The sequence below is a fragment of the Hemiscyllium ocellatum genome, chromosome 15 (assembly GCF_020745735.1).
Source record: "Hemiscyllium ocellatum isolate sHemOce1 chromosome 15, sHemOce1.pat.X.cur, whole genome shotgun sequence".
In the NCBI taxonomy this organism is placed as follows: domain Eukaryota; kingdom Metazoa; phylum Chordata; class Chondrichthyes; order Orectolobiformes; family Hemiscylliidae; genus Hemiscyllium; species Hemiscyllium ocellatum.
Window position 1 is genome coordinate 23947221 of NC_083415.1, and position 27451 is coordinate 23974671.

The 27451-nt window shown below is 42.3% G+C and overlaps 1 long non-coding RNA gene across 1 annotated transcript in view; it reads left to right on the forward strand.

Moving 5' to 3' along the window:
* Positions 1 to 25946, forward strand: part of LOC132822719 (uncharacterized) — a 34933-nt gene extending 8987 nt beyond the window's left edge. The window contains exons 2-3 of the long non-coding RNA XR_009645465.1: positions 1065 to 1092; positions 25621 to 25946. This is a non-coding gene — a long non-coding RNA (uncharacterized LOC132822719). The remainder of the gene's footprint in view (positions 1 to 1064; positions 1093 to 25620) is intronic.
* Positions 25947 to 27451: the final 1505 nt, after the last annotated feature.

A 27451-nucleotide genomic window follows, 5' to 3' on the forward strand; every position in this document is an offset into this window, starting at 1 on the left:
AATAGCTATGTTCCTGTACATTGCAACACAACAAACCAGAGAATGTGAATATGAACACAGGGGTGGAACAAGAATGTTTAAACAGTAGTTTTATTCTGGCTATACCTATTGTTCCCAAATGCTACAAGCTGGGAAAAAAAAGATTACTGAACATTACTCAATTATTTGAACAGTGTTGTCTCCCATTTAGAAACAAGCATTTTACAATTAAGGGCATGGTACTTTATTATGTGTTTTGAATTTAATGAATTATTATAATATACACAATTTTTAATGGAATTGTTCCTAGCTACACTGCTTGGTCATGCTTTGTTGCTGTAGAAAATGGTGGTCAGTGCACAGAATAGGCAATGGAGTTTAAGTCCTGCTTTGTCGTTTCTAGTGGGTTGGATCTGATTCTGATGTGTGACACTTCTGAGAGAAAAATACCTGGAATTTGTATTGCACCACCATGTTTGTTAACACAAACCTCCAAAAGTACCTCATACATAACTCTTTGATCCTTTCTTACCATTTTAAAGACAAATTCATTCAGTATTGTATATGCAGCCAGTTCTGATGATTGAACTGTGGTTTCTAATGATGTTGCTAAATGAAAAAAATGTTCATTCATGTTAGCGACTCATGGACAAGAAATTTTTGACTTCAAATTTTTAAAGTTTGTACAGCCTGAAAACCCAATCAGCTAGAAGTCTGAAAATACTAGAAAAAAATACATAACAATTAGGACCTGGAAGAAGCTACCTTTATATGAGTATAAATGGAGTATTGGTACAGTCATTTAATTACTGTCATTCATGTCTTATGCAAATGGTAACCTTAACATAAACTGGACAGATCCATGAAGGTCAGCACATTCAAAAGCCACTTTCATAAGTAGGCTATAGTCCCATTAGCCTTCTATTGGGAAAGTTTTTGGCCACAGGAAACCCATTTTGGAAAATGCTGTTGCAAATGTCTCATTGGGTTTAATATAAATGATGCTGGATAGAAAGTGTTATGATTATGTGTTGGGTATAACCTTCATTAAAATTTGTGCATATTCTGCATTCTGTTTATTTCAGACTTGTAAGGGGAAAAGTTGAAAATCAGGTAAGGAATCTCCTTGTGATTACAACCATTTGTTTATCTAGCATCAATAATATAACAAGGCACTTCACAGCCTGTTCAGAATGTGCAGGCTGACTCCTCTCTTCCGCCTTTAACAGAATGATAAGTTGGATGTTGCTGCACACAAACCCAATGTTCAATAAGTGGTTTTGGTATATCTCAGCATTGAGATGCAGCACCCACAAAGCCATGTGTGTGTGATTGATGATGTTGTGCATCATAGGAATCCCTGTTGTCCTGGCACAACCACATGCGTGCTCCTATTTGTCTCTGTTCCAAGAGAACATAATTAAGTCTCTTCCCCTGTGACCTTTCAAATACAGAAATGAATAACAAAACATTTGATATGTTTCCCATTCCAGCCTGGAAGAACCCAATTATAAAAATGTTCAGAGCGATGGTCACCATAACTGCCACTGAGTGTGCCACTCTTGTCCTGCTCTGTGACTGAAGTCTGGTTGCAAAAGATTTCGCACATCTGTGATCAGTACCTTGGGAAAGTGAAGTATACTTAGGTACAGATAAGAGAAATGTTGCCTACAGACCCTCACTGGATAAGCTCGAGCACAACCAGCTGGCCCCAGCTGAATGAATCCTGACTGCCTGCTGTCCATCCTCTGGTTGCATGCAGTGTGTATTCTTTGGTGGGCCTGCTCCATATCTTTGTGCACTTCAAAGCGGATAGCAACTGCAGTATCCATGAGTGGTTGCAAATGGAATAATTAGCAACAGTCACTGTCTTCCCTGAGCATACCACCATTACCTGCAGCTTTTAATCAACTTTACTGAATACTTTCAGCAAACTGTAACTTCTAATAAAATCTTCAAGAGCCAAGGATAGTAATAAACAACTAAACTGCAAGTTGAATGGCACCTTTAAACAGCGGGACTGGGTGTATCCTTTGTATTGGTGAGCATATGAATTTTTGGCATGACCTGCGCTCCCGTTGCCTCTGCCTTTTTGCCCATTTCTTTGGACAGGTGTCCACTCCCCATCCCGTAGATGCCTTCACCCATCTCCATCACTCTCCATCCACGCGAAACACTCCTGCTTGCCTTTTACCTGGACTTGTTCATTGAGAACTGTCAACACCACATTGATTACCTTAATTTCTCTACCCTTTCCCTCCTTGCCCATTCAAACCTTTCTCCTTCTGAACTGACTACATTCTGTGCAGTCAGATCCAACACTGATTTTGCCACCAAGCCTGCCAACAAGGGTGGTGCTGATGTAATCTAGTGTACTGAGCTCTACATTGAAGAGGTTGAGTGCCAGCTCTCTGATATCTCCTCCTATCTTCACTGCCCATCGAGCATTGGGCCATTGGGTCCATGACTGTCTTCAAATTCGCCTCATCTGGGGATCTCCCCCTGACTGCCTCCCACTTCATAGTCCCTCAACCCCAAATAACCCACTTCTACATTCTCCCCAGAATCCTCAAACGGGACAGTCCAGGCAAGCCCATTGTTTCTGCCCTTTCCTGCGCCATAGAACTTACTTATTCCTACATGGCTTCATTTTTTTCCCCCTTGCCCAGTCCCTTCCCACTTACATCCATGATTCTACTAATGCTTTATGTTGGTTTCAGAATTTCCAGTTTGTGAGCTCCCAATGCCTTCTCCTCACCGTGGTGTGCAATCCCTTTACACGTTAACCTCCCAGGAAGGTTGGTCTCAGGGCTCTCTGCTTCTTCCTGCAAAGAAGGCCTGACCCATCCCCGTCCACCACCACCGTTCTCTGCCTGGCCGAGCACACCCTCACTCTGAACAACTTCTCCTTTAACTTCTCTCATTTTCTTCAGATTAAAAGTGTAGCCATGGGTACCCGCATGGACCCCAATTATTCCTGTCTCCTTGTGGAATATGTGGAACATACCTTGTTTGAGACCTACTCCTATCCCCACTCACAACTCTTTCTCTGACACATCGATGACATTATCAATGCTGCTTCTCTCTCTCGTTCTGAACTGTAACAACTTATCAACTTCCCTTCCAACTTTCACTCCATTCTCACCTTCACCTGGTCCATCTCTGAACCTTCCCTTGCCTTCCTCAACACCTCTGGTTCCATTTCTAGAGTTAGACTGGCCACCAACATCCAGTACAAACCCGCCAACTTCCACAGTTACTAGACCACACATCCTCTCACTCTGCTTCCTGTAAAGACTCAATTCCATTCTCCCAATTTCTCCACCTCCATCACGTCAGTTCTGATGATACCTTCTGCATGCAGCTTCAGGAGTGTCCACCTTGTTTCTCATCCAAGGATTCCCCACCATCGTGGTTGACAGGGTCCTTAGCTATATTTGACATTTGTTCCATACTTCTGCCCTCACCGCTTCCCTTTCCTGTCAGAACAATGATAGGGTCCTTCTGGACCTCACTTACCACTCTGTCAGCCTCCTCATTCAATGGATTGCAAACTGCCAATTTCATCCCCTACAGTGAGATGCCACAACCAAACACGTATTCCTCACTCTTCTCTTGTCAGCATTCTGCAGAGACCATTCCCTCCAGTTCACTCTGGTCCACTCCTCTATTTCCAATGCTTGCCTACAACCCTGTGGTACCTCCCCTTGCAAATACAGAAGGTGTAACACCTGCCCATTTACCTCATCCCTCCTCACTATCCAAGGCCCGAGCCACACCTTCTAGGTGGAGCAACAATTTACCTGCACTTCACTCAATATTGTGTTCACTACTCACAAAGTGCTTTCGGCTACATTGGGGAGTCAAAACAGGGACTAGGTGACGACTTTGTGGAACACTTTCGTTTTATCTGCAAAAATCACCTCCAGCTTCCAATCTCCTGCCACTTCAACACACTACCATGTTCCCATGGCAACATCTCTGTCACAAGCCTGCTGCAGTCTTCTAATCCAAGCTCGAAGAACATAGAAACATAGAAGATGGGAGCAGAAAGAGGCCATTCGGCCCCCCAAGCCTGGTCTGCCTTTCATCACGATCATGGCTGATTGGTCAACTCAATAGCCTAATCCTGCCTCCCCCCCCCCCCCCCCCCCCCATTACTTTTGATTCCATTTGCTGCAAGTGCTATATCTAGCCACCGCTTGAATACATTTAACATTTTATTTCATACTTGGAGACCGTGCAGCCTCTGGGACTCAACATGGAGTTCAATAAGTTTAGAGCTGATTTTATCCTTCCATGCTTTTTACCCAGCCCTGTACCCAGTCCTGTTATGACGTGGATTGCTTTTAATACAGTCACCCAATGTTACTCAATCTTAGGTGAAAGTGGGTACTGCAGATGCTGGAGATTAGAGCCAAGATTAGAGTGGTTCTGGAAAAGCACAGCAGGTCAGGCAGCATCCGAGGAACAGGAAAATCGACATTTTGACCAAAGCCCTTCATCAGGACGAAGGGCTTTGGCTCGAAATGTCGATTTTTCTTACTCATTCTTAGGCCTATTACCACATTACATGGATGCTTCCAGTTCAGATAATCTATTCTCTCTTATTCTTTGCTTTAGTTATCACATATTCAGCTTTCCTTCTGTTCTGGTCTGCTATCCATAATCTCCTTATTCACTTACCCCTTTCATATTTCTCTCTCTCCACTGATCTGCTCATTTTTCTTCTGCCCCTAACCCTCTCAACTTCACCTTCAGCATAAATATTACTTTTTTTCTCACTGCTATCAATTCTGATGAAGAGTCACTGAACTCAAAAGGTTAACCCTGCTTTCTTTCCATAGATGCTGTCAGACCTGCTGAGGTTCTGTTTTTGTTTCAGATCTCCAGCATCTGCAATTCTTTGTTTTATTTCACATGTTCATGTTGTGAGAGTGTAAGATGGCATATGAATTGGAGCCACAGAGTCAAAGAAGTTAAGTCAGGTATCAAATCAGCATTAGACACTTGAGCTGATTTCTCATAATATCTATACTATCACAGCAACCTGTTGAAATTGCGTAATGGCAGGTCAGATCGCATTCTGTTGACATCCATGTCACTTATGTCTCAGTGATAAACCTCTTGGCTCCAGTGTCTAAGGGTTGAAGATTAGATATGCCCCACTGGGTGTGTTTGTGACAGATGGGCAAGTCCTACTGGTGAGGTGACCAGCTCACCAACATCTCATCCACCCCAAAGTCACTCCCATAAAACAGGATAGGTGGGCACCAAAATCAGCAACCTGCCCACACAAAATGCAAATAAATATTAGAGTCAATCAAGCTTAATAAAAACTCAATTATCCAGAATTTTTAAAAAGAAATTCATTCATTTAAAGTCTGGTTGAAGATTTGTAGCTCGGGTGTTCGTTGTTGTGGTTCTGTTCGCCGAGCTGGAAGTTTTTGCTGCAAACGTTTCGTTCCCTGGCTAGGGAACATCATCAGTGCTATTGGAGCCTCCTGTGAAGCGCTGCTTTGATGTTTCTTCCGGTATTTATAGTGGTTTGTTCTTGCCGCTTCCGGGTGTCAGTTTCAGCTGTAGTAGTTTGTATGTGGGGTCCAGGTCGATGTGTCTGTTGATGGATGTTCTTGCCGCTTCCGGGTGTCAGTTTCAGCTGTAGTGGTTTGTATATGGGGTCCAGGTCCATGTGTCTGTTAATGGAGTTTGTGGATGAATGCCATGCCTCTAGGAATTCCCTGGCTGTTCTCTGTCTGGCTTGTCCTATGATGGTAGTGTTTTCCCAGTCAAATTCATGTTCCTGGTTGTCTGAGTGTATGGCTACTAGGGATAGCTGGTCGTGTCGTTTTGTGGCTAGCTGATGTTCATGGATGCGGATTGTTAGCTGTCTTCCTGTTTGTCCTATATAGTGTTTTGTGCAGTCCTTGCATGGTATTTTGTAAACTACGTTAGTTTGGCTCGTGCTGGCTATTGGGTCCTTTGTTCTAGTGAGTTGTTGTCTGAGTGTGGAAGTTGGCTTGTGTGCTGTTATGAGTCCTAAGGGTCGCAGTAGTCTGGCTGTCAGTTCTGAGACGCTCCTGACGTATGGTAGTGTGGCTAGTCCTTTTGGTTGTGGCATGTCCTCGTTCCGTGGTCTATCTCTTAGGCATTTGGTGATAAAGTTGCGTGGGTATCCGTTTTTGGCGAATACCTTGTATAGGTGTTCTTCTTCCTCTTTTCGCAGTTCTGGTGTACTGCAGTGTGTTGTGGCTCTTTTGAATAGTGTCCTGATGCAGCTTCGTTTGTGTGTGTTGGGGTGGTTACTTTCATAGTTTAGGACTTGGTCTGTGTGTGTTGGTTTCCTGCGTACCCTTGTGGTGAATTCTCCGTTGGGTGTTCTCTCTACTAACACATCTAGGAATGGGAGTTGGCTATCCCTTTTCCTCTTCTCTCGTGAATCGTATTCCTGTGAGTGTGGCGTTGATGATTCGGTGTGTTTTTTTTTACACAGAAATCGAAAAAACACACCGAATCATCAACGCCACACTCACAGGAATACGATTCACGAGAGAAGAGGAAAAGGATAGCCAACTCCCATTCCTAGATGTGTTAGTAGAGAGAACACCCAACGGAGAATTCACCACAAGGGTACACAGGAAACCAACACACACAGACCAAGTCCTAAACTATGAAAGTAACCACCCTAACACACACAAATGAAGCTGCATCAGGACACTATTCAAAAGAGCCACAACACACTGCAGTACACCAGAACTGCGAAAAGAGGAAGAGGAACACCTATACAAGGTATTCGCCAAAAACGGATACCCACGCAACTTTATCACCAGATGCCTAAGAGATAGACCACGGAACGAGGACATGCCACAACCAAAAGGACTAGCCACACTACCATACGTCAGGAGCGTCTCAGAACTGATAGCCAGACTACTGCGACCCTTAGGACTCATAACAGCACACAAGCCAACTTCCACACTCAGACAACAACTCACTAGAACAAAGGACCCAATAGCCAGCACGAGCCAAACTAACGTAGTTTACAAAATACCATGCAAGGACTGCACAAAACACTATATAGGACAAACAGGAAGACAGCTAACAATCCGCATCCATGAACATCAGCTAGCCACAAAACGACACGACCAGCTATCCCTAGTAGCCATACACTCAGACAACCAGGAACATGAATTTGACTGGGAAAACACTACCATCATAGGACAAGCCAGACAGAGAACAGCCAGGGAATTCCTAGAGGCATGGCATTCATCCACAAACTCCATTAACAGACACATGGACCTGGACCCCATATACAAACCACTACAGCTGAAACTGACACCCAGAAGCGGCAAGAACATCCATCAACAGACACATCGACCTGGACCCCACATACAAACTACTACAGCTGAAACTGACACCCGGAAGCGGCAAGAACAAACCACTATAAATACCGGAAGAAACATCAAAGCAGCGCTTCACAGGAGGCTCCAATAGCACTGATGATGTTCCCTAGCCAGGGAACGAAACGTTTGCAGCAAAAACTTCCAGCTCGGCGAACAGAACCACAACAAATTCATTCATGATTATTGCCCATCTCTAGTTTCCCTTGAGAAGGTGGTAGTGAACTGCCTTCTTGAACTGCTGCAGTCCACCAGCTGTGGGTTGATCCACAATGCCATGAGGGAGGAAATTCCAGGATTTTGACCTAGTGACGGTAAAGGAGTAGTGATACATCTCCAAGGCAGGATGGTGAGGGGAACTTGAAGATTGTGGTGTTCCATGTATCTGCTGCCCTTGTCATTCTAGATGGAAGTGGTCATCGGCTTGGAAGTTGCTGTGTAAGAATCATTGGTGAATTTCTGCAGCACATCTTGTAGATAGTACACACTGTGGCTACTGAGTGTCGGTGATGGAAGGACTGAAAGCTTGTGGATTTGGTGCTACTCAAACAAGCTGCTTTGTCTTGGATGGTGTCAAGCTTCTTGAGTGTTGTTGGCATGTCAAAATATGGTTGGTGTGGGCAGGATGTTTACAGAATTTTATAAGATGGTAGGAATCAGGAGAGATCTGACCTTCAGGCAGTGCTCTTTGTTTAGGAGGCACACCTTACCAACTTCAACTAACAATGGCGCCTCCCTATTTCTTCAATTCTTTCTTCCTGCTCTGAAGAACCCAGTCTTCTCCCTGGGCTTACCAAAACCTCCCCAACCCAATACCCTGCACTTGCTTCACTATTGAATCCATGCTGTCTTTTTTCTCACCCTGCCTGCACTACCATCAGTGGGAGAAAGTGAGGACTGCAAATGCTGGAGATCAAAGTCAAAAAGTGTGGTCTGCAGAAAAAGCACAGCCGGTCAGGCAGCATCCGAGGAGCAGGCGAGTCGACCATTCAACTCTCCTGCTCCTCAGACGCTGCCGATCGGCTGTGCTTTTCCAGCACCACATGTTTTGACTCTGCAGTACCTTCAGTGCCCACTAGGGTGCTAATGATGCTGGCAGTATGACAGGAGTTTTACTGTGAATTCCATGTCCTATGATCCTGCCCCATTAGTTACCTGACAAAGTAGCAGCACTCTGAAAGCTTGTAGTTCCAAATAAACCTATTGGACAATACCCTGGCGTTGTGTGATATTTAATTTTGAGAAAGTGAGGACTGCAGGTGCTGGAGTCAGAGTCAAGATTGTGGTACTGGAAAAACACAGCAAGTCAGGCAGCATTCAAGGAGCAGGAAAATCAATGTTTTGGGCATAAGCCCCATTCCAGATGAAGGGCTTATGAGCCAAAGGAATAAAAAGATAAAAGGGAGGGGGGTGGAATTGGGGGGAAGATAGCTGAGACATAGATGGAGGTGGGAATAATGGTGATAGATTGGAGAGGAGGGTGGAGTGGATAGGTGGAAAGGAAGATGGACAGGTAGGACAAGTCATGAGGACGGTGCCGAGTTGGAAGGTTGGATATGGGATAAGGTGGGGAGGGAGGCGAGATGAGGAAACTGGTGAAATGTACATTAATCCCGTGTGGTTGGAGGGTCCCAAGGCGGAAGATGAGTTGCTCTTCCTCCAGACATAGGGTGGTTAGAGTTTTGCGATGGAGGAGGCTGAGCACCTGCATACCCTTGGCGGAATGGGAGGAGGCGTTAAAGTGTTGGCCCTGGGGCATGGGGTTGCTTCTTGCGTGTGTCCCGGAGATGTTCTCTGAAGCATTCTGCAGCTAGGTGTCCTGTCTCCCCAGTGTAGAAGAGACCACGTCAGGATTTTTAACTTTGTCCACCCGAGTCCAACACCGGCAACTCCACATCATATACTACAGGAGTAGCCGACCAAGTTGGAGATGGAAGTCCCACAATGGCAATGTATCCCACCTGCCGTGTGGTACAAGTTGTGGGAGGGCATTTTTCTGGTATGTCGGCTTGTGGAAGACTTTCCTTTCGGGTAGTGAGCAGTCCACACATTTATAATGTTAAACCCAATTGTCTTCAAATCCCCAAATCACCAAGAAATTCACTGTTGGCCAGTTCTTTTGTAAAGAAAAGGTCCCTGAATCAATAAAGAAAATTTTGCTCTGTAATGTGAAGCATTCAAAAAGGTGCGGCTCCCAAAGTTATACAGGTTTTTCCACTTTGGGAGAGGATTGCTCTGACTATTAAAATGAGTCAGAGTGGTGCTGGCTTACAGCCATGGAATACATTAAAAAAAATGTCATTAAGGTTAATTATAAGTGAAAGGTAAATCACCATTTTGTTATCCAGATTTAAACTTGAGAAAACAAAAATGCATAATAGTGTTTTATTCACACATATATTATTTTGAATACAGGGCCACAGATATGAAAACATGACGTAACTCCATATATTGGAAGTATGGAAAATCCTCTGGACCCACACAGATTTTTGCAAAACACAAAAGCAAAATAGTTGGCATGATAGAAATTTGAAATAGAAGCAGCAAGAAATGCTCAGCTGGCAGCCTTTATGGCGAAAGAATCAAAGTTCAATTTTCAGGTCACAGCATTCATCAGGACTGGCAAACATTAGAAATGTAATTGATATAATGTGGGTAAAATGGGGGAAATTGGAATAAGAACACAAGGGGAAAACTGTGAAATAATAAGAATTGGTGGATGTAGTTGACTGAATATCTGAATAATAATCACTGCAGTGAAAAGCAAAAACAAGAAAAACAAGATGATAGTCATCACATGCAGATGAACAGCACCTTATTCTTTATTCAGGCACTTTATTACTTTCTGGAGACCATATTAAATTCAACAGCTTTAGACTGTAATCTTGGCTGCCCCATTCTGATGAAGGGCTCCGGCCCGAAACGTCGAATTTCCTGTTCCTTGGATGCTGCCTGACCTGCTGTGCTTTAACCAGCAACACATTTTCAGCTCTGCCCCTTTCTGTTTCCTTTCCTTTGGATGTGTCAATCTCAATTTTGTTTTTCAGGTTTTTCTTATTGGACAATCAGTTGTTCATTCACCTCTCCTCTGGAACTATCTTGTGCCTCTTTATTTATCCCATTGTGACTTTGTTTGGCTCTGCTCCTTTATTGTCTTATCTTTCCTTCTATCACAGGCCATCTCTTTCTTTCTACAGACTGGAAACTTTTCCATTTCTAAATGTAATGATCTGAAATGTTGTTTCTCTCTCTGTCTAAATGCTGCCAGACTTGCTAAGTACTTCCAGCGTTCTGTTTTTATGATGCATTCAATGTACAAAGTACAACATTTTTATGAGATTTACTAAATGTAAATACCACACCCATTCACCCAAGAGTTGCATCTGTATCACCTAGAAAAATAATAATTGTGATGCGACACTGAACGAATACTGAGGATTGGATTGCAGGACCATTGCCTTTTTATTCTTGTAATTTTGTAATTTTGTGATTCTCGATCTGAAAGTTTAGAATTTTATAAAGTAGTAGAGGTCATAGAGAAATACAGCATGGAAACAGACCCTTCGGTCCAACTTATCCATGCTGCCCATCCTAATTAATCGAGTCCCATTTGCCAGCATTTGACCTATATCCCTCTAAACCCTTCCCGTTCATATACCCATCCAGATACTGTTTGAATGTTGCAATTGTACCAGCTTCCACCACTTCATCTGGCAGCTCATTCAATGCACACACCACCCTCTGCATGAAACATTTACTCCTTAGGTCACTTTTAAATCTTTCCCTTCTCACCTTAAATCTATGCCCTCTAGTTTTGAACTCCCCTACCCTGGGCAAAAGATCTTGGATATTCACCCTATTTATGCCCCTCGTGATTTTATAAACTTGTATAAGGTCAACCCGCAGCCTCCGACGCTCCAGGGAAAACAGCTCTGCCTATTCAGCCTCTCTGCATGGCTCAAACACTCCAACCTTGGCAACATCCTTGTAAATCTTTTCTGAACTCTTTCAAGTTTCATAACATCCTTTCGATAGGAAGGAGACCAGAATTAAACGTAATATTCCAACAGTAGCAAAGTGAAGACAAACGGATAGGTGACAAAAATTAGACTGCAAGGCTAACAGTTAACAAATGGAATTCAATATAGACAAATGAAACTGTCAATTTATAAAAATAAAATGAGATGATGGATTAAAAGATGAATTTGAGAAAAGGGAATCAGAAAATGAGTTTGAGAGTCTCAATAGATCAATCTCCCAAGATGTCAAACCAAAGGGAAGCTTCCCAACAAAACATAAGTGGGATGTTATATGATCAAAGGAATGGCTTTTTCCTTTAGAATGATAGTCAGATCACACCCGGAGTGCTGTACATAGTCTAGAATCCTAATCAGGGGTGTAGAATGCAGTTAAACAATAATAAGTTCAGGGAAAAGCTACCAGAATGTTCAAACTAAGGAACAATATTTGAGAACGGAATCACAAATTTCAATTAATGGTTTTGATACCAATGAGTGACATTTCCTGAGTGTACTCCTCCCCCTCCAAGAGCAATGGGTGTGTCACGTGGAAAAATAATCATTGTGATGTGGCACTGAACCAAACCTCTTTATATTGGAACAGAAGACTGAGTGAGAAATTATGGAAGAGTTCAAAATGGTAAAACTAAGAGGTTGGAAGGGAAGCTAGGGACATGTGATTTTGTGCAGGAGAGTAGAAAGAGAATGTGAATAAACTCAAAGATGGAAGATTCAGGTGAGATTCTAAGAAAATTTTAGTTAACTTGAAATGTTAGTCAGTTGTAATGTTGCTTTTACTAAGGAAGTTATGTGGATAGATGTTCAAGGCATGATAAAATAGGTACTTTAAGAAAAACACATATATTAGATTACCTACAGTGTAGAAACAGGCCCTTCAGCCCAATAAGTACACACCGCCCCTCCTAAGAGAAACCCATTTCCCTTCTGACTAATGCACCTAACACTACAGACAATTTAGCATGGCCAATTCACCTAACCTGCACACCTTTGGAAACCCACACAGGCACAGCGAGAATGTGCAGACTCCACACAGACAGTCACCTGAGCCTGGAATTGAACCTGGGGCCCTGGCGCTGTGAAGCAGTAGTGCTAACCACTGAGCCACCGTGCCACCCTAATAAACTTTTACAGTTTTAAGTGGAACCACTCAATTCTTTGGAAACTTGAATATTCCCAGAGGCTGTCAGCTTTTGCTGGCTTTTCAAATTCATAGAATCCCATTTCGTCCACACTGACCCTTCAAAGAGCACCCCACCCAGACCCACTCACTACCTCTGTAACCCTGCATTCCCCATGGATAACCCACCTAGCCTGAACATTCTGGTCAATTTATAGCGTGGCCAATTCACCTAACATGCACATCTTTGGTCTGTGGTCAGAAACTGGACCACCCAGTGGAAGTCCACGCAGAAACTCCACACAGACAATGGCCCCGAACGTGGAATCGAACCTACATCTCTGGAGCAATAATGCAGCAGTGCTAACAACTGAGCTACCGTGCTACCCTTCCTTTACAATTTCTAGCACAAAAAGAAAGTAGGTTAGAAAGAACTCATGACTCGGCTGGGATATTTTCCTTGGAGCTTTGGAGGTTGAGGAGTGATCTAATGGAAGTTTAAAGAATAATGAGGGGCATGGATAGGGTGAATAGCCATGGCTTTTTTCCCCAGGGTATAGGTAGTCCAAAACTAGAGGGCATAGATTTAAGGTGAGAGGGATAAGATTGAAAAGGGACTTAAGGGACAACTTTTTTTTCACGCAGATGGTGGTGTGTGTCTGGAATGAGCTGCTAAAGGAAGTGGTGGAGGCTGATATAATTACCAAATTTAAAAAGCATCTGGATGGGTACATGAATAGGAAGGATTTAGAGGGATATGAGCCAAATGCAGGCAAGTGGGATTAATTTACAATTTCTGGTCGGCATGGATGAGTTGGACCAAAAGGTCTGTTTCCATGCGATTCTTCTCTATGATTCTAATTAGGAATGAAAATGTAAACGTGTAAGTACTATCCTGTAGCCATTATGGAGACATTATTATATGGTGACATGGCTTGTGTCCTGAATTTCAAACGGTACAAAACATTTGAGAAAGATAGGAACCGAGGAAAAGGTGGAGGGGGTGGTTCTGTTAGCTAATAATAATATTAGCGCAATAGAGAAGGAAGACTTAAACTCAGGAAACTAAAATGTTGGAATAACTTTTCTAGAGATAAGAAATGATATAGGAAAGAACTCACATGTCACAGTGATGTAAAAAGGCCTCCTGCCAGCCAAACATAAAGGAAGAAATAATGAGAGCTTTTCAGAAAGGTATGGCAACAATCATAATGGCTCTTCATATCAACTGAAAAAGTCAGATGGACACAATTGCCTATGGGAGGACTTCATCGAATGTTTTGCAATGATTTCTTAGAACAGCATGTTCTGCAGCTGACCATGAGCTGGCTATCCTCAACATCCTTGTAAATCCTTTCTGAACCCTTTCAAGTTTCACAACATCCTTGCTATAGCAGGAGACCAGAATTAAATGCAGTATTACAATATGGCAAATTATTGCACAACAAAAATTAATTAATTAATTAATTATCTCATAGTGAGGACGCTTCCAGACAGGAGCAATTACAATAAAATTAAATTTTATGTTCAGTTTGAGGAAGAGAGAAGGAGGTCCGAGAGTATTTTTAAAATTAAACTAAGAGTGATTGTAAGGATCAATGCCTGTACCTAGGACACCGCTACTTGATGCTGCCTGAGGACACCTGTTATGCTGTGCTCTTTCCCAGGCAGAAACTTGGCACTCTATCGCAGTTGACAACATCTTTCTTTTTTTTTATATACCCAGAAGTGCTCTTTAACACAAGTGAATGATTTTTTTTGCCATCGCCATGTTTCTTTCATCAATTAACTATGACCAATATATCACCCATATTTTTGAGTCTCATAAAGTTATAGCGATGTACAGCATGGAAACAGAACCTTCATTCCAACTCGTCCATGCCGACCAGATATCCTAAATTAATCTAGCCCCATTTGCCAACACTTGGCTCATATTGCTCTAAGTACTATCTATTCATATATCCATCTGGATGCCTTTTAAATGTTGCACTTGTACCAGCCTCCATCACTTCCTCTAGCAGTCCATTCCATACGCACACCACCCTCTGCATGAAAAAGTTGTCTGTTAAGTGTCTTTTATATCTTTTCCCTTTCACCTTCAACCTATGCCCTCTAGTTTTGAACTCCCCCACCCCAGGGAAAAGACCTTGTCTATTTATGCTATCCATGTCCCTCATGATTTTGTGAACATATATAAAGTTATCCCTCACCCTCCGATTCGCCAGGGAAAATAACCCCAGCCTATTCAGCCTCTCCCTATAGCTCAAATCCTCCAACCCTGGCAACATCCTTGTAAATCCTTTCTGAGCCCTTTGAAGTTTCACAACATACTTCCTATAGCAGGGAGTCCAGAATTGCATGCAGTATTTCCAAAAATTGCCTAACCAATGTCCTGCATAGTCACAACATGACCACCCAACTCCAATATTCAATGCACTGTCCAATAAAGGCAAGCATACCAAATGTCTTCTTCATTATCCCTTCTACCTGTGACTCCATTTTTAAGAAACAATGAACCTGCACTCCAAGGTCTCTTTGTTTAGCAATACTCCCACGTCCTTACCATTCAGTGTATAAGTCCGACCGTGATTTGCCTTTCCAAAATGCAGCAGCTCACATTTATCTAAATTAAACTCTGTCTGCCACTCCTCGGCCCATTGGCCTATCTGATCAAGATTCCTTTGTACTATTTGCTGTCCACTACGCCTCCAATTTTGATGTCGTCTGCAAACATATTGACTATACCTCCTATATTCTCATCCAAATCATTTATATAAATGACAAAGGGCAGTGGACCCAGCACCGATCTGTTTGGCAGAATGGGCAGGGGTATGTCATTTGTCCCTTTGAGCCTGAACCACCATTCAATACTATTATGACAGATCGTGCAATTTCAACATCCCATCCCCACTTTCTCTCCATACACCTTGATCCATTTGCCTGCAAAGACCATGTCCAGCTCCCTCTTGAGTATGCCTAGTGAACTGTGGGAGAGAATTCCACAGGTTCACGACTCTCTGAGTGAAGAAATCCTTCTTCATCACAGTCCTGAATGGCTTACTCCTTATTCTTAGAAAGTGACCCCTGGTTCTGGACTTCCCCAACATTGGAAACATTTTCCCCGTATCTTGCCTGTCCAGTCCTGTCAGGATTTTATATGTTTCTATGAGATCCCCCTTCAATCTTCTAAAGTCCAGCGAGTACAATTGCAGTCAATCCAGTCTTTCCTCGTATGTCAGGCCTGCCATCCCGGGAATTAGTCTGGTGAACCTTGGCTAGACTCCCTCAATAGCAAGATTATCTTTCTTCAGACTAGGAGACCAAAACTGCACACAATACTCAAGGTGAGGCTTCAACGAGGCCCTCCAGCTGACAGCATCTCCGAACCTGTCCAGCAGTTTATGGACTGCCCTACGAAACTCAAATCTTAGAGCTCTGAGCTGAATGGGTCCATTGTTCAATGTTTTGGTGCTACGTAGCTAAAAATTCAACTGTGCCACCTAGAGATTTCTTCCAAAGGTTTTAAGAGTTGACTTTTTAATGTTAAATGATTCATTCTGAAGTACTATACAGTAAAAGGACATGCACTAAATTATTTCCATTCAATTGTCATGTATTGCCTACAAGGTGGACTGCAGAAATCCACCAAAAGTCATTAAATAGCACCTTCCAAACCCACGACCACATCCATCTAGAAGACAAGGGCAGCAGATACATTGGAACAACACCATCTGTGAGTTCCCTTTCAAGCTGCTCACCATCCTGACTTGAAAATAAGGATAGGCAATAAATACTGCCAGCTAGCAATGTCCATGTCTCACAAGTGAATTAAAAAATGCACTGACTACTATTGCCATGTATGGATATATTTAATTACTACCAGTTTTATTCCAATATAGCTTCCCACCATCAGATGGCGCCCTCTAGTAAATAGTTCACTGCAGTAATTTGTATGATATGATATTTCTATTTAAGCAAAAATAGATGGCATATCAATTATTGTAATACATTATAATATCCCGCAGTTCTAGTTCAAATAGTAGTGTGAAGTTGTTGGGTTTCTTAGCATTAAGTAATGATTTTGTTATATCAATTTTCAAACATTTCAGTGAAACATAGAAATGGATATAACCTCTTAGCAATGAAATGGTATTCAGTGGTATTGGAAAAATATAGAAAAAGTAAGTTAATTGTGTTAGTATTATTGATTTAAGAATAAAATTTGGCACAGCAAAGGTATAGACAAAAGAGCACCAACAGCACATTACTGCTACATCTCATTCATCTGATAAATAAATCTGAAATTAACCTTTTAATATAATTACATTTGAAAACTACAGTAAGTTTGTTCATTGAATGATGTGAAACTGCTACATCCTACCAGCCCAGTTACTGCAATGACTTCTCCTCTCATCCCTAAATTCCCAGGTTGTGGTTCACTCAAGATTAACCCTGGATTCCCCCTGCACCCCTGTTTTTCCCCTGATCTCGTGCATGTTTCCATTTTGATAACATGCTGCTTTTTTAATCAACCATCATCTGTAGTTACCTGCTTGTCCAGTAGGAAATTGTAATTCTCTTTTAAAAATAATATCAGAAAGAATATTGAGTGTTAAGTTCTTGCCAAATCTCAACAACTTAGCCCTCAGTTACATCCTCTGACTTTGTTCATGCAGATTGAATCACTGTGTGTTGTCACCATGTTCTACTGTTCTAAAATATCCTGTACCTTGTGCCATTCCTGCTGAAACCCTTATCTCCTGAAAACTGGGTTTATCCATTCCAGTACACTTGTTTTTCTAATTTCCATCCTCCATGAACAACAGTTTTAGTGTATAATGTTGTCAACTACAAACTTTTCCAAGAGTTGCAATGTGCCCAATTTTACAGTCATCATAACTAACCACAATTGGGAGAAAGTGAGGACTGCAGATGCTAGAAATCAGAGTCAAAAAGTGTGGCACTGGAAATAACATAGCAAATCAGGCAGCAGCCGAGGAGCAGGAGAGTTGACGTTTCAGGCATCAGCCAACATGTCATCGGACATTCCTGATGAAGGGCTTATGCCGGAACTGTCATTTCTCCTGTTCCTCGGATGCTGCCTGACCTGCTGTGTTTTTGCAGTGCTACATTTTATGATATTTACCACAAATGCCAATAATAACTTTAAAGAAGGCCAAAAGTGTTGTTAAACTCAAATGTTGAAAAGCTGTTGTCTGAGCTGCACTGCTTCAAGAAAATAACTTGAAGAAAATAGCTGTCTGATTCATGTTTCAAATGTTTTGAATGTTGTGAAAACTCTTTCAACTGAGATGTTTCAAGGCTAATTATTATTTTAACAATGTGATAAGTGTTGATGACGAAGAATCAATTTCTTTAGTACCAAAAAAGAAATAATACAAGTGTGGGGTCTCATACCTGCAAGTTTTAGTCCTTGTTGGATACCATAAAAATGCAAAGGTTTTTTTTAAACCACTTATTCCTTCTGCCTCGTTCTGCTTTTTTAATCCAACCCTACTTTCCATTTCTTTATTTCTCCTTTTATATCTGTTTGTCATTGAATACACCAACTCCATAGAGTCATAGAGTCATAGAGATGTACAGCATGGAACGCGTCCATGCTGACCAGGTATCCTAACTTAATCTAGTCCCATTTGCCAGCACTTGGCCATATCCCACCAAACCCTTCCTATTCACATACCAATCCAGATACCTTGTAAATGTTGTTATTGTACCAACCTCCACAACTTCTTTTGGCAGTTCATTCCATACACATACTACCCTCTGCATGAAAAAGTTGCCCCTTAGGTCCCTTTTAAATTTTTCGCCTCTCACCCTAAACCTATGCCCTCTGGTTCTGAACTCCCCCACCCCAGGGAAAAGACTTTGTCTATTTATCCTATCCATGCTCCTCATGATATTATAAACCTCTATAAAGTCACCCCTCAGCTCCGGAAAGCGCCTCAGCCTATTCAGCCTCTCCCTATAACTCAAATCCTCCAACCCTGGCAAAATCCTTGTAAATCTTGACTGAACTCTTTCAAGTTACACAACATCCTTCCGATAGGAGGGAGACCAAAATTGTATGCAATATTCCAAAAGTGGCCTAACCAATGTCCTGCACAGCCGCAACATGACCTCCAATAATCAATGCTCTTATCAATACATGAAAGCATACCAACGTGTTCTACACAATCCTATTAACTGGGACTCTACTTGCAAGAAATTATGAAACTGCACTCCAAGGTATCTTTGTTCAGCAACACTCCACAGGACTTTACCATTAAGTGTACAAGTCCTGTTCTGATTTGACTTAAATAAATGTGGCATCTCACATTTATTTAAATTATACTGCATTCGCCATTCCTCAGCCCATTGGCCCATCTGATCAAGATTCTGTTGTACTGTAAGGTAAACTTCTTTGCTGTCCACAACACCTCCAATTTTGGTATCATCTGCAAATTTACTAACCATACCTTCTATGTTCACATCCAAATCATTTATATAAATGATGAAAAGCAGCACCAATCCTTGTGGCACACCTCTGGTCACAGGCCTCCAATCTGAAAGGCAATCCTTCACTACCACCCTTTGTCTTTTATCTTCAAGCTAGTTCTCTATCCAAGTGGATCATTGTCCCTATATTCCATGAGACGTAACCTTGCTAATCAGTCTACCATGAGGAAGCTTGTTGAATGCCTGACTGAAATCCATATAGATCATGTCCATCACTCTGCCCTCATCAATCTTCTTTTTTAATTTCTTTCAAAAAGCTAAATCAACTTTGTGAGACATGATTTCCCATGCACAAAGCCATGTTGACTATCCCTAATCAGTCCTTGTCTTTCCAAATACATGTATATCCTATCCCTTGTGGAAGGGGCGGGGAGAGGAAGATGTTCTTCGTTGTGGGGTCTATTGGAGTTGTCAGAAGTGTTTAAGGATGATGCGTTGAATGCATCCGTTGCATCTGCTCGGACAAGGAGACATTCCACTCGTGAGCATCCCAGATGTCCACCTATTTTGAACAACGTGCTTTTCCTCCCTCTATCACCCAGACAGCCCTCGGCCACACCACATTCATTCCATGTTCCACTGCTCTAAAACTCTAAAATGAGAGGGGGGTGGGGATGGGGAAAAAGTAGCATACAGTACAACAGGTGAATGGGAGTGGGGGTGGAGGTGACAGGTTGGAGAGGAGGATGGGGAAAGGTAGCAAAGAGCACAATGGGTGAATGGGGGTGAGGATGATGGTGACAGGTCAGAGAGGAGGGTGGAGTGGATAGGTGTAAAGGAAGATAGTCAGGTAGGACAGGTCATGAGGGTGGTTCTGAGCTGGTAGGCTGGAGCTGGGGTGAGGTGGGGGAAGGGGAAATGAGGAAACTGGTGAAGTCCACATTGATGCCCTGGGGTTGAAGTGTTCCCAGGCGGAAGTTGAGGCGTTCTTCCTCCAGGCGTCGAGTGGTGAGGGAGCGGTGGTGGAGGAGGCCCAGGACCTGCATATCCTCGGCAGAGTGGGAGGGGGAGTTGAAATGTTGGGCTACAGGGCAGTGGGGTTGATTGGTGTGGGTGTCCCTGAGATGTTCCCTAAAACGTTCTGCTAGGAGGTGTCCAGTCTCCCCAGTGTAGAGAAGACCACATCGGGAGCAACGAATACAATAAATGATATTGGTGGATGTGCAGGTGAAACTTTGCTGGATGTGGAAGGCTCCTTTAGGGCCTTGGATGGAGGTGAGGGAGGAGGTGTGGGCACAGGTTTTGCAAATTCTGTGGTGGCAGGGGAGGGTGCCAGGAAGGTAGGGTGGGTGAAAGGGTGCGTGGACCTGACCAGGTAGTCACGGAGGGAATGGTCTTAGCAGAATGCGGAAATGGGTGGGGAAGGAAATATATCCCTTGTGTTGGCGTCCGTTTGGAGGTGGCAGAAATGTCGTCAGATGATGTGGTTGATGCAAAGGTTGATAGGGTGGAAGGTGAGCACCAGGGGCCTTCTGTCCTTGTTATGGTTGGAGGGATGGATTTTGAAGGCAGAAGGGTGGGATGTGGATGAGATGCTTTGGAGGGCACCTTTAGCCACGTGGGAAGGGAAATTTCAGTCTCTAAAGAAGGCGTGTTCTGTGGTGGAACTGGGCCTGCTGGGAGCAAATACGTGGAGGCAGAGGAATTGGGAATATGGGATGGCATTTTTTCAGGATGTAGGGTGGGAAGAGTTATAATCCAGATAGCTGTGGGAGTTGGTGGGTTTGTAAAAAATGTAAGTGTCAAGTCAGTTGTCACTAATGGAGATGGAGAGGTCCAGGAAGGGGAGGGAGGTGTCAGAGATGGTCCAGGTAAATTTAAGGTCAGGGTAGAATGTGTTGGTGAAGTTGATGAATTGCTCAACCTCCTCACGGGAGCACGAGGGGGCGCAAATGCAGCATATGTAGCAGAGGAAGAGGTGGGGAGTGGTGCCGGTGTAATTATGGAAGATGGACTGTTCTATGTGGCCAACAAAGAGACAGGCATAGCTGGGGCCCATATGGGTGCCCATGGCTACCCCTTTGGGCTGGAGGAAGTGGGGGGATTTGAAGGAAAAATTGTTAAGAGTGAGGACCAGTTCAGCCAAACGAATGAGTGTCGATGGAAGGGTACTGATGGGGACATCGGGAGAGGAAGAAACGGAGGGTTTGGAGGCCTTGGTCATGGTGGATGGAGGTGTAGAGGGATTGGATATCCATAGTGAAGATGGGGGATTGGAGGCCAGGGAAACAGTCTTGGAGTAGGGGGAGGGCGAGGGTGGCGTCACGAACATATATGGGGAGTTCCTGGACTAGGAGGAAAGGACATGTCAAGGTAGGTGGAGATGGGTTCAGTGGGGCAGGAGCATGCTGAGACAATGGGTCGGCGGGAGTGGTCAGGCTTGTGGATCTTGGGAAGGAGGTAGAACCGGGCAGTGCAGGGTTCCCGGTCTATGAGGTTGGAAGCTGTGGGTGGGAGATCTCCTGAGGTGATGAGGCTCTGTATGGTCTGGGAGATGACGGTTTGGTGATGGGGGTTGGGGTAAGGGACGGTTTGGTGACGGGGAGGGGTCATGGACTGTTTGGTGATGGGGGGAGTGGGGTCATGGGTGGTTTGGTGATCTTCCACCTCAGAGCACTTCAACCCCATGGCATCAATGTGGATTTCACCAGTTTCTTCATTTCCCCATCCCCCACCTCACCTTAGCTCCAGCCTACCAGCTCAGCACCGCCCTCATGACCTGTCCTACCTGCCTATCTTCTTTTCCACCTATCCATTCCACCCTCCTCTCTGACCTATCACCTCCATCCCCACCCCCATTCAATTATTGTACTCTATGCTATTTTCTCCCCACCCCCACCCCCTCTCATTTATCTCTCCACTGCAGGCACCCTACCTCTATTCCTGATGAAGGGCTTTTGCCCGAAACATTGACTTTCCTGCTCCTCAAATGCTGCCTGACCTGCTGTGCCTTTCCAGCACCACTCTAATCTACACTCTGGTTTCCAGCATCTGCACTCCTTGTTTTTACCCTGTTTTTAACCTACATAATAACTTGCCCCATTCATTTAGGTCCCAGCTATCGGACTTTATTTGCTTAATTATTGAGTAAAATAAAACAGAAGTTGTGCAAGGCGTCCAAAATGGAAGATACTATTAGATGTTCTGCCGCAGCACAATTTGGTTTTAGTATTTATATCATAAATCAGACCATTTGGCCCAATTAGTTTATGTTTGTATTTATACAAAGGCAAGGTTGAGGACAACAGTTCAGTGATTAATTACTAAAGCATTGGTTAATGATTATATTACTTTATTCAAGACATAATTTAAATTAAAGGTACTCACTGCTTTTATCTGTACTGATGCAGAAATAAATTTTCATCTGTCAATTATCCATATATAAAGTAGCATTCTTCATCACCACATTGAAGTTGTTATTTACTTTGCTTCAAATCGACCGAGAGATGTTTAACGGTCAGTTCAATTTAGAGTTGCCTTTTGAAATCATCCAACTATTAAAACAAAAATGTCTTCATTATCTTCACTGAGACAAGGACAGTGCAAATGATAAAATAATTCCTAGTGTTAGATGTGTGTAATTACATATAATGTATTTGTATAGGTCTCTTACCAATAATCTCCTTCAATTTTCTTTAATCATCATAACCTCCCAAATGTATTCTGCCCTAACTTTACTGAAGCTGTGATTTTTTGTTAATTGCACATACATTGACACTCACTGTGACTAAACATTGTTTATCATTAAAATATGCCGGTGCAACCTTCTTTAGGCAATTATTTGATTTTACATTTTCTCAAGTAGATATTGGCCCCTATTCAATGTACATTTAATGCAAGCAAAGTATTTATCTAGTTTTCAAGAATTTCAGTACATTATTTAATAACACAGTTGAGTTCAAAATGATAATTGAATTTCATGTAAAATAATCAAATATTTCTCTACTCCTGTTACTATTAAAAAAGTTCCAAATAAGATTATTAATTTTTATTCCATTGCTGTTCATTCAGAAATTGACATTGTGCAAAAGAAAATCTATACAGACCTGCTAAGCATTCTCTCAACAAAAGTGAAACACCACCAGAGAGTCAATTATCTTTCCTAAGTGTTTGTGCTTGCTTGTGGCTGTTTTGTAGAATGCACTGATTACTCCAGCCTTTGTTGTTAGCATCACATTTTATGAATACTGCCGAGAATGTTCAGTTGTCCAACCTGATTGGTTGGATGGAATCCAACTTTATTTTGACCTGAATGTATATGTCTTTAGAAGTGTTGCACAGATGTTCAAACATTGGTTGGTACAAAGTGTCTTTCAAGCAAACAAGCAAATGTCAACTTATGAGAACATGTTAAAATTACAAGCACAAAGAAAGCTATACAATGTGCAAAGCACAATGTCTACATAATTTCAAATGATTGATAAATCTCCTCAATTAATATGAATTATGTCCTGACTAATAGTAATTACAATGTTTAGGGAACTATATTTCTTTGCTATTTAGTTTTGCCCAAAAATAATATATATCACAAACTGACAAACAACAGATATAAAGGACTCTGTTGGGTATTATCTTAGTTATACATTTAATGTACAGAATTAATTTTTAAAGTAGGCAATTACCCCAAACAAAATACAAACTGTTCTTCCTCTATTCTGCTATCACAGATATCTGTATGTGCCAATTTATGCTTCTCACTGAAGTAATTGTATTCAATAATAAAATCCAGTTCAAAGAAAAGCAAATACTTTAGTTTCATAATCAAAGCTAAGGACCTAAGCACTAACAAAAGGCTAAGAAATTCAACTAGTTATAGACAGAAAACACTGCAGATGGTGGAATCCAAAGTAGACAAGCAGGCGGCTACAGGAACACAGCAAGCCGGGCAACATCAGGAAGTGGAGAAATTGATGTTGTGGATATAACCCTTCTTCAGGAATTCAGAAATTTAACTAAGCAGTACCTGGATCTTGGGTGTTAAATTACCTCCTAATTTCACAATTTGGAAAACTAGCAAATGCATGTTTTCAAAGGAGTGCATCACCACCCATTTTAATAAAAATCCCAATCTGGAGAGCTGTACAGGGTGACATATTTTTGCTTTGAGCATTACCAAGTGGAAAGCATTAGGATAAAATCAACTCCAAAGATTGAACAAAATATGGAATATACTTCCAAATTAGTATGAGTAGGCAAGTACCCGAACATCATGTGGAAACCAATGGATAACCAAGAGGTCTATCTCGATGAATAAACTAATTATGGCTCATAGTTCTTCTCATTTATCAAGCTGTACATAACATTGTGATCACTAATGTGACAAATAAAAAACTTTCACGTTAAAGCAAAAGGGAACTTTATTCTACATTCAACTGTGATAAAATGAATTATAGTAAAAAATGAGGTCTGCAGATGCTGGAGATCACAGCTGAAAATGTGTAGCTGGTTAAAGCACAGCAGGTCAGGCAGCATCCAAGGAATAGGAAATTCGACGTTTCGGGCATAAGCCCTTCATCCTGAAACGTCGAAACGTTGAATTTCCTATTCCTTGGATGCTGCCTGACCTGCTGTGCTTTAACCAGCTACACATTTTCAGCTAAAATGACTTATAGTCAAACTGCTTCCAGCTCTCTGCCGGAACACCACATATGTTCAAAAACATAACATGCACACATGAAAGAAAAGTAAACACAAAAGTGAGTTATTTCTTAACTATTAACATTGTCAGTAAAAATATATTGCTACCAACCTACTAATTATTGTCAAATGTGATACAGTGCTTGCCTTTGAATTTGACTGGAAGCTAGTTAACATCTTAGTGTGCTATTAAGACAGTGTCATTTGTCAATAAGTCATTAAATGGGAATCGCATCTGCCCTCTCAAGATAGGTGTAAAGGGTGTTATGGTACTATTTACTTGCAGAACAATATGGAGTTACCCCAGGATTTATGACTAATATGTATCCCCTGTCTTGATAGTGTTAAAAAATGAACTACCAATTTTTGACTTCTGTCAGCTGAATTAAATATCTAGGATTTTCATGGCCTGAAATGGTTTCAAAATCAAAAACAAAATTAATTTAAAATGGCTACAGGAATCATCTGACTGTGGTCAAACCAAGCCTTGTAAAATCATCAATAAATAATAACAAGTCATGACTGAAATGATCAATTTTATCAAAAAGGACTGAAACCAATCAGGTTTGAAGAAATCTATAGATTTTGTTTGATTTACATTTATGATAAGTTTCATCAGTTGGAGATGTAAGATTGCCTGCCATTATCCAGATTGAGGATAATGAACCTACACGTGGGAAACGCAAAAATGTGCTATGTTTCAGAGGACTGGTTGATCAGAAGGAGCATCATCTTAATCAGGCTACAGTGCAACAATGTCAGCAGCAATCACCCAGATGGACTTCTTTGGTAAATACCTCCAGTAGAACTGAGGTGGATGAAGTCTCAATCATTAACTGTAAATGTATTGATGCTGGGGAGGCAAGAAGCCCTTGTTTATTCCCACTGTGAATGCAGCTTATCAATTTATTCTTTCTTAACTTTTATTAAACAGAAAAAGCAAACGTTGCAAACCGACGGAAGGCTTCACTAGATCTGATGCTTCCTCATTCAAACATGACAACGTTTATGCGAGTGTGTGCTGGGGAAAGATTAACAATCCTTCAGACCAAGTTCTAACATCATGTGGCATTAAGAATAAGAGCCCTCTCCAGCTTCATTTGTTTACCAATCACTACAATAGTTGATCACACGGATGAGGAAGTAAAGTGAACATAGTTTTACAAATATAAGATTCCATGTACAACAAATGATCAGCACATTACCTATGTGCCTCTAAAGGTTTCCTCTTGGCGCTCCCTTCCACTATGTAAAGGTTCAGTCCTGGGCTCTACAGCTGGAGTAAAGGGAGCCTCCCCTCTTGTGGAGCTAGTTGATATTAGAGATTTGAATTGATGAGTTCGAGGGTATTTGTGATTAGAAGGCCCAGACATTCTGAGAATATCCTGGCGAGATAAAAGATCATTCTTTTTGCTTTAACACTCACAGGATTCAGGGTTGTAGGCAGAATGAAGATTGAAAGGGTAGACACATCTGGATTATCCTGACGCCACAAACCTTGGTAGCTGGGGTGTGGCATAATAGGGTTATGCCACTTATCAGGATCTCTAGTTTTCTCCTGAATGTCATTTATCCTTTATCTGCATAGCTACTGGCAGCACCCTGTCTCCTTGAGAAGAAGGAGCACCTGGAATGAAGTATCCCCTTGTTCCCATGTCATAAGTGCTGATAGCCAGTGGTTACAGTGATGGAGTGCATTCCTTCATGCATCTCCATGAGCCAATGAACAGTCTACTGGGCCTGGGTCTTCAAAGCAGCTGCCAGACTCTCCATGGGGACAGCCAGATGATGACATGCCATGGTCAGCATGGGTCAGATAGCATTGGTGAACTTCTCTAACATTTGACTGAGTTTCCCAAGTGACTCTAAAAGAAACTGTCTACTTCTGCAGTGCCTAAGTAAGAAGTCACACAACACCAGGTTATAGTCCAACAGGTTTACTTGAAATCACAAGCTTTCAGAGTGCTGCTCCTTCGGCAGGTGCCTGTGCCTATTCCTAAAGTGGTCCTCTCCTGGATGGGACCGAGCAGGACCTGGAGACTGGCAATCTTCTGAGCTTCAGCTACCTGAGACATTGCTTTCTCAGCCTTTGTGGTGACATGCCAGTGATTTACTCATTCAAATGTGCTCCTGATTTTAAGCGAACTAAAGAAACAACACAGTGTCAGTGTCTGAGCTGTGTGGAAGGTGCAGGACAATGGCTTGCTGGTGCATCCTTTGGGAGATCTGTGGCTCACTGCTCAGAGCGGAGGAGGTGGTGACTGGAGGAGCTGTTAATTTTGTGTTGAAGGTTGAGTGGATGCTGCTCATGCCTGCAGGGTACGAGAAAGAATGAGTTACAGAACAGGGGCAGAAGCTTGAGCATATTAAGAATACTTTCACAGTGCTGCCACTGAGAGAATAGTGCATGACTTGAGAATGGATCTTACTTGGTTACCAGCATGTGGAGGTTTCTAGGTCTTGGCTTCACAACATAAGGGGATATTGTCCTCTGCTGTTAAGACAAAGCGTCTCTCCTCATAGTGCATGAGCAGATGAATGTTAGGGGCCCACCACCTGTCTTTAGCCTTCCTACCCACTTATGGATTGTCTTCCCCTGGAATGAGAAAAGGGCAGGAATTGAACAAGGTGAAAGCGAGGTTAGCACAGTTGTTAGTGTTGGCACAGGTGGAGGAAAGTTGGTGAGATATCACAAGTGAGTGAATAAGATTCACTGAGGCCATTCAGGATGAATAAACTGGGAAGATTGAGGTAGGTGGGAGTGA